Source organism: Patagioenas fasciata, chromosome 1, assembly GCF_037038585.1.
Source record: "Patagioenas fasciata isolate bPatFas1 chromosome 1, bPatFas1.hap1, whole genome shotgun sequence".
NCBI lineage: Eukaryota > Metazoa > Chordata > Aves > Columbiformes > Columbidae > Patagioenas > Patagioenas fasciata.
This window is the reverse complement of record NC_092520.1, coordinates 205,651,904-205,668,299: the sequence shown is the minus strand read 5'-3', so window position 1 is coordinate 205,668,299 and position 16,396 is coordinate 205,651,904.

Below are 16,396 nucleotides of genomic sequence, written 5' to 3'. Positions count from 1 at the left end.
TTTAGTATCTTTTAGTCTTCATCTCTCAAACATACCCCTATAAATCCTCAGCATTTAAATGTTGTCTTCCTTTTTTTTTTTTTTTGACAATTCTTGTTCACTTGTCACTCACTCATTTAAAAAGCTATTAAAAAAAACCCAAAACCAAACAGACACACCCCCCCCAAATATTGCTTCCTTTCCCTTTTCCTTAAAATTGTAAAAGCTGTGTGCATTCATAAAAGAAATGTCTTAGGCAAGTAGTTTGTGGCAAAGAAGGAAATCTCATTAACTTATGCATAAAAAAAAAAAAACAAAACAAAGCAAAAAAACAGCAAACAAACCCAACCACAAACAAAAAAACTTAACAGAAAATGAACAGACTTCTAAAAATCTACTGCCAGAAGTGGAAGAAATTGCTTTTGCGTACAGCTGGATTTGCTGATTTGCTCCATCATTTCCTCTGCAAACTGATGATTATTACACCCTCAAAAGCAACATACAGTGTTTGATTTTCCGTTTTTGGCATTCTGGAATATAAATTTTACTACCTTTGTGAAAATGTTTCTGCTTTAATTGTGCTGCTGCTTTTTTCTTAAAGTTCTGAAAAGTTTCTCAGTGGCATGGGGCTTCTTTCCCGCAGTTTTTGTAGTATATAGATAGCAATATAGTAATTTAAAGATGTGGGAGCTTTCATTATTTATCAAGAAGTTTTGATAATTAGTATTTCCTGAAGATGGTTCAGAGGAAAATTATGGTAAAAATGCAGGATTTCATTTTATTGTTCAGCAAATAAAGTATGCTTCATTTTTTTTTTTTTTTATACTTGAAATAATGCCTTTTTGAAATTATACATCAAATGTGCTGTTTGGATTCATAATACTCCCGTGACCTGTTATCTAACTAGAATAATTGGATTTTATGACATTAAGTCAGGCTGGGGAAGTTTGGACTAGATCCAAAAGCAGGCTAGTAAGGCACTACCAGAGATTTATACAGAGACCACCCCTCTGGAATTGGTCATAACGTGCCTTACTACTGTGCCACACACACAGATGCAACCATGCTGGTTTTGGGGGTATGACCTAGGTGAAGTCTATAGATTAGTTCCCATTGCAAAGCCATTTTAGACTGCAGTGTAAACTAGAGGAACTGAGTATGATTTTGTTATTTGATAAAGACATAGAATTAGCATAAAAAGGAATAAATGCATTTCACAACTGAGTGCAACTAAAACTTTTAATGAGATACCTAATAAGATAGCATTTAGAATGAACTGCTAAAATCTTATAGTTTTTGTTGTTTCTTGATTTTTAATTACCAATACAGCTCATCTACTCTGATAAAATTTCCATTATCATTTCAGCCAATTTAAAACTCTATAATGCCTACAGCTTTGGCCAAATTTGACCTAACTTGTCCCAGAGTGGGCTTCATCCTACCATCTTAGAATTCCACACATGGATATTATTACTTAAGACTGACATCCCAATATCTCTTAGTTAACGGAGAGAAGTGAGGATCTCCAGGAGGGATTCAACTTTTATCCTAAAATAGACATGTAAAATTAGCCAGATGTATTGCGCTCTGGAGCTGTCTCTTTCTCTCTCTACCACCCTCTGGTCCTAAATTAAATTCTCGCCTACACAGATTCAACTTGGAAGCACGTTCTGGCACTTTCACGGTGCATTTTATCTGATCTGTCTTAGATATGTTCTTCAGAGTGAAATGAACCGTGCCCTACAAGTACCTACTTCACTCCATTGACTATAAACAAGATCTAAACGACTGCTTCTGTAGGCAGCTACATTTGGCCAGATTATTCTCATACGCTGTCTAATGTAGAGTACATAGCTGGAGGCAGAGTTAGATCATTTCAGAACAATGAATATCCACAGTGGTTTATACACCCCCTCTGGGGCCAAATATAACTAAGCATTTATTGAAACTGTTCTGATAAATGTTAGCAGCCAAACTGGCACTAGGATCAAGAGAAAGAAGAGATACCCTCAACCGCATTTCATATTTCTACTTCTGGCCAGTCCCGAGAGCAGGTCACATTCATTGAATCCATATTTCATGAGATATAAGTCTGAACTCAGGATAAAGCTTTGTCCAAATCCACATTTTATCACAGAATGAATTCAGTGTTGTGTGCCAGACCAAATTTTGATGGCATTGCAGCCTGCAGAACACAAGGATGAATTTGTGTTAGTTTGGCCAAGTTAGGTATGAACACCTAGACAGTATAGTGTGTTTGTGGTGGTTTGTGAGGTGAAGGGAAATTTTAGGGGAAATCAGACTGTCTTTTCACAAAATTGCTTATGAATAATATAAAAGAGTAGTTTAGCTATTTTTTTTTTATTTTCATAATTTTGTAACACTAAGTTGTTAAGGAAGCTTGTGACACTAATTTAATTACTCTTATCACTATTTTTGTTTTTAACTTCAAATCCCTCATTAACTTCTCCCATAGGTCTTAAAACAGCACAAAAGAGAGCAGTATCATCTTCATATTATGCAGATAGAAAACAGAAGACATCAGAATGTTTCCTAAGGATAACCAACAGGCCACTGGAAAACTCAGAATTAGAGAATCTGTTTTTTTAAGCTCTAGACCAGGCTTCTTTACATGAAGCAGCACCCCTTACATTGGAACTAATATAAAGAGCATGCACATGCATTCAAGCATGTCTAAATTATCAGGATGTTGACAGCATTTTATTTTCCAGACTAAATTATATGCCATTTCCATTGCATGGTGCCTTAAAAGCCAGTAGAGAATATGTTCTCAGGCTATGAATTTGTTTTCAGTGACATGGACACTGAATATATTCCTGAAAAGTTGTATCAGTCACAAGCATGAGCAGATACCAGTGCTGTTAGTTGGTGGAGTTGTTGCTGTATTGTTTTAATCAGTGCTCAATGGCAGGATTAAATGCTGTGGAGTAAATCTTGTTTAATTTTTCCTTAATACTGTATGTGTAGGCAGAGATAGAAAATAATACAGGGTGGTGACTTGACTCCTCATTTTAGTTGTCAATGTTCAAAGGCAGATAGCGAATGAAATCCCAGCTAGACTGAAGTGCTTAGAAATGAGTAGTCAATGAAGAAATAAATACGGGCCAGCTGAGAGTGTACTCTGTTACAAACAGGTAGAAAGATGATTAGTCTCTGAAGAATAAAATTATTAGAGTTAGAAATATAAGATATGGATCATGTGGTACAATGGTAATAAACTCAGAAGATTACCCAGTAAAGGAAGAGAACTTAAATAAACACTCTGTATTTACTGAGCCCGAAAGCTTTGGACTTAACAGCTCAGGAACTTTGTATTTCAGTTTTAGAGACTGTTGAACTAGTTAAAGGAAAGTTTGGAAAAACACATTTAAAGAACATTTTGAAAATGAGAGCTTCCATGTGCCAAGCATTACTCCATGGAGACTTGGAGAGGCCAAGAAATAGGCTCTACAGAGAGGCCACCTTGCACTGTGGATGTTACACACTGCCCTCAGGCTCTTCACACAATCCAGGCATTGTCAGTGACAGCTCCACCAATTCTGGCATAAGAGTAATTTGAACTGTGTTTGGCTGGGGCTGTAATATTGGATTGCTTCCATTACTTTCTCTTGTCTGAGATACAGTAAAGCAATCAGGAGATGGTAACTGTATTTCACTTGTCTATACATCCTGAAAGAGTTGATATGCCTTTCATAAGACTGTCGTTAAAAAGTCATTTTCTCTAAGGTAACTTAAAATACAGATACACTGTTTTTAAATCAGGCTTGCTTGCACTCAAGATTTGATTTAAGGTTTTAGAGCCAGTATCTTTAACCATACAGTCTGTACAGCTAAGGGCATACATGGCTTTCCCAGAGTAGAATTAACATATAAACCAATATACAGATAATGGAGTAATGACAAATTTGTACATAAACGTGAGCTGTGAACTAACATGATAATGCAGATATATTCTTACCTCTTCTTTATCTTTTTTAGATTTATACATAATATCATTACGGAATGAAAATTTCAGTATCATAAATTTGTTATATGGAAGCTTTTGATACACTTCTCGTTAGAGTTCAAATGTGTTTATTCTATTGAATCTAAAATATATAAAAAATATATTTTATGTTTTTGGATTGTAGGAACAATCTCTTCTGTCTAAGCTAGGGAGCTTCCATTGGTGTCAGCTTTAGACAGACCTAAAATAGTTTAACTTATGTGTAGCCTCTCTTTTTTCTCCTCAGTAATATCATCCTTAATAGCCTGTTTATCTGCTTCTCCACTTTATTTAACATTGCCTCCTATATATTGTGCTCTCCCATCCACAAAAGCATCACACTTTCTCCACTGAAGTTACTTAGCCACTTAACACTGCCAAGCCTCATGTCTCCAATTGCTTCCCTCACTCAGCTGTGCCACACACGAGTACCTGTAAAAAGGGTATATAATGGTATCAATGTTTTTCCTGCCAAGTTCTCCACCGACTCTTTACTATTTCCTATCCTTCTTGATTTACAGTAGCCTTCTACATTGCTAGGTTAAAGATTGTGTCATTTACAGTATTACTGACCTCAGACACTTGAAAGGAATGTGTTAGTCCCTGGAGAATAATGAATGTGGTTTTAAACATATATATATACATGCATGATCATATTTATGTATTTAATTTATCCTCTGCAATTTTACCTGAGACTTTACAGCTAATGTTTTAACTATGAGGGCTATGGTGATTTTTTATATACATACAAAAACTGAGATTCTTTTGTACAAATAATACTCTAGTATCTGAAGTTCAGAGAAAATATCAGATACCCCAAAAGATTTAATTAAATTGAAATACAGTATTTATTTGTGTTGGGGAGACATCCATTCAAATACTAAACTTTTACTACACTATTACTTATCCTCCAGGATCCTAGATCTCAGCTCCTTTTGGCTGAATTATTTGTCTACTGATCAAGAGATAATAGATCCATAAAAGCTGAAGCTCTGATGAAGTTCTCCACTCTTTGAGGGAGAGGAATGAATGTCAAGACTATCACACTTTTGAAGTTATTCTGTACTTTGCCAATTAGATAGCAAAAGAAGAGATCACAGCAGCTTACCAATCTTTCGCCCTCTTTTCTTACCACAGCTGAATAAAGGACTTGAAACTTGGTGTACAGAGAGTGAGAAAGGATTCCTAGCTAAGACTGAAAATTTTGTTGCATGAAAATCCTGTGATGCAAATCTCTGAGGGAAGAGTGAGAGGTGGACCTGGACTTCTGATGTGATAGGAAAATGCTGTTGTATCTGGAGAGATTATGAGTAAACTGGAAAACAAATAGATCACATGCTTAGTTCCCAATGAGCATAATACTAGCTGGTAGCAGGTGTGTTCCATTAATGTGCTGTATCACCATTAATGTAAAGGATTTAGTACTGGAAATCTGGTGCTAACAAGAAGCTCAGATCTGCTTTCATGGTTTTCTTTTATAATGCATATAGTGAGAAGGAAGCAAGTTAACACATTATGTTCCTGCAGATGTCTAATTAAAAAGGGCAGCTTGGTAGGTGTGGCTGTGAGCAAACATATTTGATCAGTTCTCCCCACTCATCTAAATGCTAACCATAAATTATTGATATTTCAATTTGGAATTTTCTTTCATGTTTGTCAAATTAATCTTAAGTCCTTCCAATACTTACACCTATGATAAATATTCACATTAATTTTAGTGGTAGTATGCTACATGTAACATTAAATACCTGCATGATTGTGTTATTGATAGGTTATTATTTTATTAGGTAAAAACGAATAAATAGGAGAGGTCAAATCCAAATGGGAAGATTTCAGTTCTTGTTTGGAAAAACTTACGGGAAAATCAATGTACCAGGTTTAGTGTGATGGAAAATGTTCCAAATTTTGTAAAAGGTATTTAAGACCTTGTGTTTAGGAGCTTGTTTCATTTGCTGCAGTATGTGACAAATCTTAGTGGGGGATATCTACATGGTACAAAGCTGTGGACTAAAAATTTCCAAATAAAGATAAAAATGTACAATTGGTGAAAACCCTCAAGTTCACCACAACTATATAGCTGAGCAAAAAAAACCAACAAACATCTGTTTGAGCACTCTAGATGTAGCTCTGGCATGAGAACCTACACATTATCCTGCATGATGAACAGTGAAGAGATTTGCAGTGCTAGAACGTACATCTTTATATATAATTTTCAGAGAAGAATGGCTAGCTGATGTTTCAAATGATGACATGACAAAATTATTAGATTGAGTGTAGGAAAGTTACATCCAATATCTGGCAGTGGAATCTGGCAATTTCAGTTCAACAGCAGCAGTGGTCTTGTGAGATTTGACCAATGAGGAGTACTTGAAAAAGATAAAGATCAAAGGATGGTGGGCCACAGCTGCGGGAATCATGGACATAAAATTACAAATCTGGATGAGCTGCATCTGCTGCTCTCAGCTTTTTGGCCTCCTTTCATTTCATCCAAAATATAGCTGCAAAGATTTTCTGTCTTGCTTTTTCCTTTTTTTCCTAGCACATTAAGTTCAAGCTTCTCTTCCTCACTTTTAAAACACTTCACAAGCCCACTCCTGGTTGCACCACTGCCCTCCTCACCTCTTCCTGCTCTCTGCAGCCTGCCAGCTCTCCTGTTCTGACTGCTCTCTTTGTCTTCCAAATCTACTGAACATTTTGCACCTTTTTTGCTATGCCACCCTGTAGCTCTGGAACAGCCTTCTGATTATTCCAGGCCAAACACAGTTCCTCCGCTGACCTCAAACCCTTCTTTAAAAATCTCTCACATTGCTTTTTTGGTATGTCAGGGAACAGACTTCCTTCCCATGATTTGATGTATAGAGGAATAACTTCCACATGTAATTTCTGACTGCCCACATCCACATAGGAAAGAAGGAGATAAAGAGCCAGGTTTCATGAATGACGATATAAGGGATCTCAGTTCTTAAGAAAAAACACTGCAGCTCAGGAATGGAGACAGCTACATGATTTTAAACATGTGGAGTTGAAACAACCTTGAAAGCATATTGAGACACTCTTACTCTGTTTGTTTCAGTCTTGTTTTTATTTAATTTAAACCACAGATTACTTTGAAGCCAGTGTAAACCATTTTGGTCAATATGAAGGCGACATACAGCAGCTTGTACGAATTAATAAATTATTCCTTTATAGCACTTTTCCTCAGTGCATGAGAACACTTTACAGGGAAGGTGTCCAGACTGTTTCAACTTGAAGAAAGTAGGACTGAAGTACAGAGAATTGAGATCCATTTCCAAGGACACATCAGAGAGGTAGAAATAAATCCAGGTCCTCTGAATTCCAGCATTGAGCCAATACCCACCATGTAGCCTGTTGTATCTTGCTTCCTAGCAAAGCTTTGTAACTGTAGTAGGTAACGAGAGAACAAAACTCAGTGGTCAGACCACAAAGTCAGTTTTCCTATCAAGTTAGAAGATGTTTATGAAATGGACCATCAAGTTCAGAATAGTCTTCTAAAGTAAAACACACAAAAGCTTTTTTTTTTTTTCCTCAAGTAATTGAATTCACATTTTTGTTACATCTGGGTAAGTAAATCCCCTAAATGGTTTATTTCCTCTAAGAATGAAAAAGAAGTCAGAAATATTTCCTCATAAAATACTGAAAAACAAATATCCTCCTCTTCAAGGATGAAGAATCATTATCCTTGGTTAGTGGTTCATACCCATTGTATTCTAGTTCATGTGACTGTGCTCAGTAGCAAAATTATTTTGATTTGAAGACTTTTGGAGTCATTATGAAAAAAAAAATCTCTTTGGAAAATGAGAAAATCAGGTAATGCTTAACTTGTGCACTCACTTTTATTCGTTTATGAATTCCAGTAACATGGACGGAAGACTGAAAAAAAGCACCCATTTTATACTGCTATAAATAATCTGGACATGCAGTCTTGCTGACAGAAAGAGCTCATGGGGCTCTTTATTTTTGGCTTTCCACTGAAGAGAAGCTCTTGCCTCTCACATGTGCCTTACAATGAAACTGTGTTCAGGCTAGATAGTGCTATAAGGTCAATATATATATTTGGAAAAGGAAACTTGTGGAAGCCATATGAACAATTTCCTTTGTTTAATACAGAGGGTTGTGTTGGGATCTCTTAAGAGAATATATTGGTGGTTTGATTCAGAAAATGAATAAAAACATGACCTTTTGAGAACCAAAGGTTAATCTAACAAAACAGCATCCAGAGGAGATGTTATAACTACTCAGCAGCCCCACACTATAGCCCAAGGCAATAACTTCCAAACAGTGAAGAGAGTGGCCCAAGAAGGATCAAAACTTTGTATTTTTGATAAAAAATATGTTCCTAGCTGGAATATAGACTTTAAGTCAAGGTTACATATACTGTCACCAAGTTGCATATATTATAGGTTCTGTGCTTAGGTCCCCCAGGTTCTCAGGCACTCTGGGAGCAAAAACTAGACATTCTGTGACTTTCAAGTTTTTTTATTAAATTTAAAAGGAACATAAATAGTTCAGTCTACCTTGTCGTTTTTATTTTGATATCAAAGACATAGTTATTAACTTTTTGCTGTTGAATGTTAGTTTGTAGAATATGCAATTTGTACCATAATTCACACAGAGCAATGTGCAAAGGTCCTGTAAAAATCGAGCATGTCAGAGTACAGCAGGTAAATCCAATCGTTTATATTTTCAACTAATGTTAATTAATTACATTTTAATTAAGTTTTAACAATATTGAAAGCTTGTGATTCTCAAATATAATAGCACGGGTTTTTGGAGGGTGATTATACCAGCCAGAAATCTTGTCCTCCTAAAAAATCAAGCAGAGGTTAGGAATGTGGATAGTGTGCAGTTTCCTCAGATACTTCTCAAAAGTGGGATGGAATTTACTTATATATTATTTTATTTTAGGGTGCTCATAATGTGGGTTTTTTGTAGCTATAGTTTTGTTGTTTTGTTCTGTTTTATTTTTCCACAGGTTTTCTACAGAAGTAAATTCTGTTACTGTAGAATCCTAAAATATTGATGATTAATGCAGGATGTAATTTATGCAGACCGAACAGAAACTAGACTTCATGTTGAACTAAATAGATGTTTTTAAAATGAGTGTAACATGATTTCATGTCCTGAAATATTCTGGGTAAAAACTTAAGAAACTAAAGATTTCATGTGCACTTTATGTTAAAAAAAAAAAAAAATCAAAACCTACATAAAGTCAACCTAGAATTTTCTTTGTGTGCCACGAAACATTACATGGATCACATCTCTGACCAGCAACCCTTTGCAGCCTGTTTCATTGCTAAGAAACCCATTAGTTTGCGGTCAATGCTTTTTCAGAGTGGTCCATTTTATATTTCAGCTGCTTCGATCCCTGCTTGAGTTACCTCCAGCTGGAAGAGTGCCACCTGCTCTCCTGATACTTCTTGTCCTTCTTCAGCTCTTGACTCGATACTTTTAAAAAGTGCCACTGTAGACTATGATGTGAAAAAAAGGGCATTGGCAAACTGATTCAAAGTAAAGGAACAGATGTTTGCTCTCTGGAAAAGCTTAATCATTTGGGATTGGGTAAACCAATTATTTTGTTTTTCAGTTTTGGAGTGAAAGCAGTTCTTCATGAAACTCGGTGATTAGTTTTTCTATGTTATACTTCCATCAGTAAAAAAAAAAAAAAAAATCCTGACAGATGTTAGCAGGAAGTATTGAAATATTAATATAACCTGAAAGTGTCTCCTGCTATTTCTAGCAAGTCCGTATTAAGCACCTAATTTCCTGATTCTTTTTCTTTTTCATTTCCTTTCTCTCTCTTTTTCTTTCTCTTCCTCTTTTCTCTCTTTCTCTTTCCTTCTTTCTTTTTTCTTTTTCTTTCTTTTTCTCCCTTTCCTTATTCTCCTCCTCTTTGTCTCTTTTTCCATTTTTTTTCTTTTTTTTTCTTTTTTTTTTCCTTTTCGATTTTGCTTTCACTTTTGCTTTTTAGTAGTGAAAACACTGAAATTGTCGCTGGTTGCTTTAAACCAGTCTCTTTAAATCAGTTTCTTTCAGAACTGCTTAAGACTGTACTGGTGAATGTAAATGTAAAAGTTTTATTAACTACCCATATTACATTGTTTGACTTTCAGAATTGTTCTTAGTACGTATTTAATGTTGAATGCCTAAGCACAGTGATGTAAAATATTTCCAGTAGCTTTCCTAGTTCACAACATTGTATTGTATATCTGGGTCCAGTAATGTTTAACAATGTTAGTATATAAAATCAGTCTATAACTATATATAAATATATAATTATATACTAATAGTGTTAGTATGTAACTAACATTAGAATATAACTTAAAAGCATCAAATGATTTGTGACAGAAAAATTAAGAATGCATTTACTTCACATTTCATCTATACCATATTACTGAAAAGCTTAATCCTTTTTCTGAGTTTCCTTGTCAAGGTTGTAGGTCTCTACCAGACTACCTTTCTGTGGGAAACCCATAGAACATCTTTAAAGCACTAATCAATCTGTCAGATTCAGTTGAAATTGGTCAATGTATCCCAGAGTTATTTAGAGGGCACATAGGCAGACAGACACATAGAAATATCTCATATTTCCTTAAGAATCAGCTTAAACCGAGGAGATAAAGCTGAGTTCTTTAATTTCTCTTCTCTTCCAAAATAAGTGACCTGTCTATCAAAAATGTTTGAGTAGATATCAGCATTCATTAAGTCAGAAATTGGATGCTTGGGGTAAAAGACTAAGAAATATTCCTGAAGCTGTTGAATGCCTAATTTAAAAGAAAGTCCCAACTTACCATCCACAATTAAAGAACTAAACTTATCAGTACTGTCAAGCTAATTGTCTAGGATTTAATGTACTGTTATTACTTTTAATTATATAGATAATCCTACCTGCTACATCTCTCTCATCTTCTTCTGAGACTTCTGGGATAATATTTGTTTCAGCTTTCAATAGGCTGTGTAGCTATGATACAGATTATTATGCTTTCTCTGCAGTTCTATCAATAAATCATTTATGTTAACACTACACATGAAAATCCTCAACAAGCTGCTTTATGGTCTGGCAAATCAAACAACAGAGAAAGGTTTGAGAAATAAAGACATGTTAGAATAAAATCACTTGCTGTGTTACCTTAAGTGACTATTGCTGTTGGTTCCTCTCTAAAATGAGGATGCTGATACATTTACTCTGTAATGTGCATTGGGATTTGCAGATAAAGTGCAATAACAAACAGTAATGCATAGTTTTGAACTTATGTAATCAAATTGATACAGTTCTATGTTCAAAGAAAGACACAGAAGATCTTATGGATGTTAGTTGGTCACTTCTGCCAACACCATTGCTATAGGCATATCCAGACTCAGCAAGCCAGTTGAAAAACTAAAGAAGCAAATATACAAAAGGTGTTGCATTGCACAGTTTTATGAAGATTAAAAAAATTTCATCCTTCCAGCAAGTAGGAGAGGAGTTAAATAATCTGATATTACTACTTTTTAAACATATATTCCATTGAAACTCTACAGAATAACACAAGTAGCCTGACTGAAGTAAGCTTTGATTATTCATACTGATAAATTGGAATAGGTCTGACCTCTGTCTGAATGTAAAAATGGAAGGCTAATCCTTTTGCTGTGTGGTTTGGAAGCACTATTACTCTAACAGTCTCAGATGTTGGTGTCAAGTGATCATTATGGTTGTGCAATATGGACTATCCCCTGTGGCTTGTTAATTAGCTTAGAGGTTAGAGAGATAAGTGAGCTGCTGTTAAAAGACTTGAGAATTGCCTGAGTAATAGCAAAAGGAGAGATCCGGGAGAATCGGTAATGGGATCTAACAAGTTGTGAACCATTGGAAAGAATCATGTTCTCTGCTAGGAAAACAAGTGGGAACAATTTCACAAAATTTGGCAACAGCTGTTAATTATACTGAAGAGACGGGAAATATAGAATAGACTTAACTTTATGTGGCTTATACTGTGGTAACTTAAGGATAAATTGTTTAAATAACTTTAAGAATTGGAAATAGGGGAAAAATGGTTTGTGCCCAGGGTAAACTTGAGAGCACAGAATGCTGGGATGTCTGCTGACTTATCAAGTAGACTCACAGAAGTAATATAAAAAGACTTTTTGACATATTAATTTTTTGATAGGTGAGTATTAGGGGTTTTTGTATCTGTATTATTAAGCAGTCTCCACTTACTAATCTTTCTAGTATATACAAATCTAAAACCAATTTCTGTGCCTCATAAGCTACTATTCTTCAAAAATGAACTGTGAATAGACACTATTGAGCAGAATGTCACATAGCAGAGATATTCTTTATATGCCAGAATTTATCTTAGCCTAATTCTATTTTAGGAACAGAACTGAACTTCCACTGCAGGACGAAACTTCCCTCACATTTGACTTCAAAATTTTCAGTTGGTAAAAGGTGTTCCACTAATAAAGAATAATAATGAATTATAGAAACAGTAATATTTGCAACTGCCTTGGAAAGCAGCCTTTAATTTTAATGACACTTTAATATGTTTCTGAAGATGAAGAGAAGAAAGCCTATTCAGTAAAAAAGCTTGAGGTGCAAGACAAATACATGCTTTTTTTAGTGAGTTATTTCAAATAAGCCTTCATGCAAGCTTGCAAACTAAGGTATTCACTAAACTTTGTTATCTGTGAAGGTAAACATTATCATAAATACTTGTAGCATTAGCACTTTACATAATAACTGCAAAAAGCCCTGCAAACACTTTTGAAAAACAAACAATAGAACAGAAGACAATCTGAGGTAGGAATTCTTAAAGCACACTCACAAAACATTCCATACATTTCAAGGATTATACGTGGAATTTATTTAGCACCCATGCAAAATATGCTACAGCTGAGTCACAAAAAGTATGGCTTTCTGGCTTAAAGCCACCCCAGTACACTTATCAGTAATTTTTCTTTTAAATCATAAATGAATAGGTCAAAACTTTCTTTTCATTTTTATGCCCAGTAATTGTAAGTGTCTTTATGAGTATTGATAATGATCCAGGAAATAATAATACCAGTGGCTAACCTCCAATATGTACCATTATTATTGCCACCTTATTACATTTTAATGAGGATTATTTCTAATGTGGTATTTCTGTTCAGGTAGCTCCAAGAGAGGCAAAGGGATATGAAGGCCCTTGTAGTCTTTCTGTTAGCCCCACAGACAAGGGTGTGTTCAGATTTGATTGTGGGACATGTGAGAGCCTTTGTGTTTTCACAGCTTCTGTGATCTGATCGGGTATATGCTTGTCTCCATTTTTTTTTAGTATTGAAGTAAGAGCAGTGTACATCATCAAAGTTTTGTACTTTCTAACCTCCACCTCCACTTCTGATTAAATTAATCACTGTAGTGACAAATAATTTTAACATATATTTCTTTAGAAAATGCCCAACCAAGTTTTTGAAGGTTATCTTGATATTCAGCTTCAGTTGGAAGTATTTAGAAATGATGAAGTGTACCATTAGGTGCCCATTTACTTCACTAGTTATGTAAACAGCTTTTTCTAGTTCCTAGTGCCTAGAGAAGCAAATCAGAAAGACAAAAAGAGAACAAATGGACACAAAGAGTTGATGTGAGTGAAGGACTGAATCAGGAACTACACAAAACTATTTTTCTCTCAAACAAACTACCTTGTGATTTGTTTCATGGTCTTATTGGTCATGTAGCCCTGTCAGCAATGCCCAGTAAGTTCATAGGCCTACATGTTTACCCCAGTTTGTAGTTGTAAGCTGTGTGCTGGCAACAATAGAATCACAAGACAAGTACCAGCAGTGGGGAAACTGATTACAGCCCACTCAATGTTACTAGCTGTATAGGCGTTTTTTCCAATAAAGTGTAGGCATCTGAGACATTTAAATTACAAGCCAAGTTTCCCAAAGCTCTTTCTGTTATCACTGGAGAGGTGCAAAACCCTTCTACAGGAATTTAGACTGAATCTCTGGCCAGTTACTAAATCCAGCTCTTCACAGTATTGCCTTCTCAAGGTGCCTGTTTTTGTTCCCCAAGCATGGAGGAACCAAGGGTAGGGTGGCTGTTAAACTATCACCTGAGTCTGGAGGAATTAATCCTGCCCTCAGTGTCCATGGTAACTGTGTGCTGAAATGCTGAAGGTGGAACATGGAGAGAACAGGTAGCTGAAATCTCATACAGTGTCTAGGTGAAGGATTTTTCTTCCCATGTTTTTGCCACAATGCAATAGCTCATTGAGGTAACTCTACCCAAATACCAACAGAATGTAACATGGACATGATATATCTGTATCCAGGGAAGAAAGTTCTTCCTATTTCACTGATTTTCAGATTTTCCTATTTTACTAATTTCTAGATTTCCAGAACAATTGTCCTTGCTCCTGACATTAGAGTTGTGCCTTCCTAATCACCCAATAAATTATTAGGACAATAATTCCCAGACTATATTAGCTTTTAATACTTTTGCAAGTGTTTTAGACACAAAATAAATTCAAGGGAATGTTGTTCTTAAAGGAAGATATACCTGCTGCTTCTTAGATCCCTAGTCAGCTATAACAGGCTATTTAAGCATGTGTTTTTAGACAACCTGCCTGAAAGTACATCAAGTGACAAGAAGCTGGGAGTAAATTTTTGACAAATTGTTTTTATTTGGTAAGAACAACAGTAAATTTTAGAAGGTTGCACAGCCTGGTTTTTCATTCTGTGAATGTTTGAAGAATGTAACAGGAGAATACTGTTTACATTGATAAGCTGCCAGTCAGTAAGATTTTGGTAAACTTCTAACTTTGAATGTTAGCATTTGGTAATGACAATTAATAAGACTCTATGGAAGGTGGAGAAAAATTATGAGATAACAGAAAAGATCAAGTTTATTTTGAAAGAAGAACTAATAATAGAGTCATCTAGATCTGATACTTTATCCTACAAAGAACAGACACACTATTCTGGTTCTCTGAATTCAGGAAGATTTGAACAGATGGAGTAATTCCTGTGTTAGTGTTTCTATGCCTCTCTTCAATGGCTGACTGCCTGTCTTTGTTGAGAAAATGGTACCTAAATGATGGGTTTCTCTCAGACTTGTGATCCTAATTGAGGTTTTGGAACTTCACTTGAGGTCTAGAACCCTGCAAGAAACTCAAAATATTCATGACGGTATTTGGTGTAATGAGCTTAATTTGTCACTGGAAATATTTGGGAACTGATGGTTAGTTTCTTAATTGTCCCAGTCTGATCTGCAACCATTTTATACTGTAGTTGAAGATATGATTTTGAATAAAGTTGAGGTAAGAGACTATTCAGTATAGCATAAATTGCACTTCAGGGGAAAAAAAACATCTTGCATAGTGCGAGCTTCAGTAAATATGAATTTAAAATTAAATAATAAATTTTATTTTAAATCATTTACCTGTCAATAACTGGAAGGAGACATGTAATTCATGAAGCTAAATTTACCAATAAAATGAAGTGTCACTGAAGTATTTTAAAATCTTTGAACTATATTAACCATTACTTCAAACTGTGTTAACCATTCCTTGTATAAACCAAATGTTGTGACTTGTAGCATCACACCAGAGAATTTCTGCTATCAATCTTTATATAGAATAGAATAAGGCAAATGTAACCACGTAATTATTAGTTATACAAATATGTATGAACTTAATCCAAGGAACAAATATTTTGACTGTTTGCAGAACAAATAAACATCTGGTCTCCAAACTGGCTGAAGCCAGTGAAGAAAATATCCCTCTTTCACACTTCATTATTTTCTCCAGAATCACTTGTAAATTTTAGTTCATTACATTAACAAAACACTCAGCTGTACTAACAACCACTGCATACTGAAGTGTGGATACACTTTAAAGGTAATTCACTGCTGGTGGCACTGAAAAACAGTGGTTTTCCAATGGCAAAAGGGAGTGGGGACGACTGCAGCATTGGTGGGCACAGAAGACCAAAGACCTTCAATTAGCAGAAGCATATACATCCTCGGCTCTTTGAAGACTGTGACAAATAGCATAAACTTGGCATTGAGGACTTGGCATTGCAGCCTTGGCATTAGACGTATGCTGTCAAGTATGAAAGGTACAGGCATATGGTAAGCACTCAAATATCTGATGCTTAAGGGTATGGGAAGCAACTATGTCGGATTGGTAGCAGATGTTCCTTCAGGATGCATGTGTATTTAGGTCCTATGGAAAGGCCCACAGCTTTAATGAGGACTAGTAACATTTAAACTATGTAAGCTTCACCTCACCTGGAGAGTTTTCTGTGTAATCCAGCCATTTCCTCAACATCTTAAGATATTTTTGACCTTTCTGTATAATTAGACAGGATAGCTGCCGACAAGGTTATGAAGCTGACCTTGATTCTCTAAGCATTTTAAATTACATGTTCTTA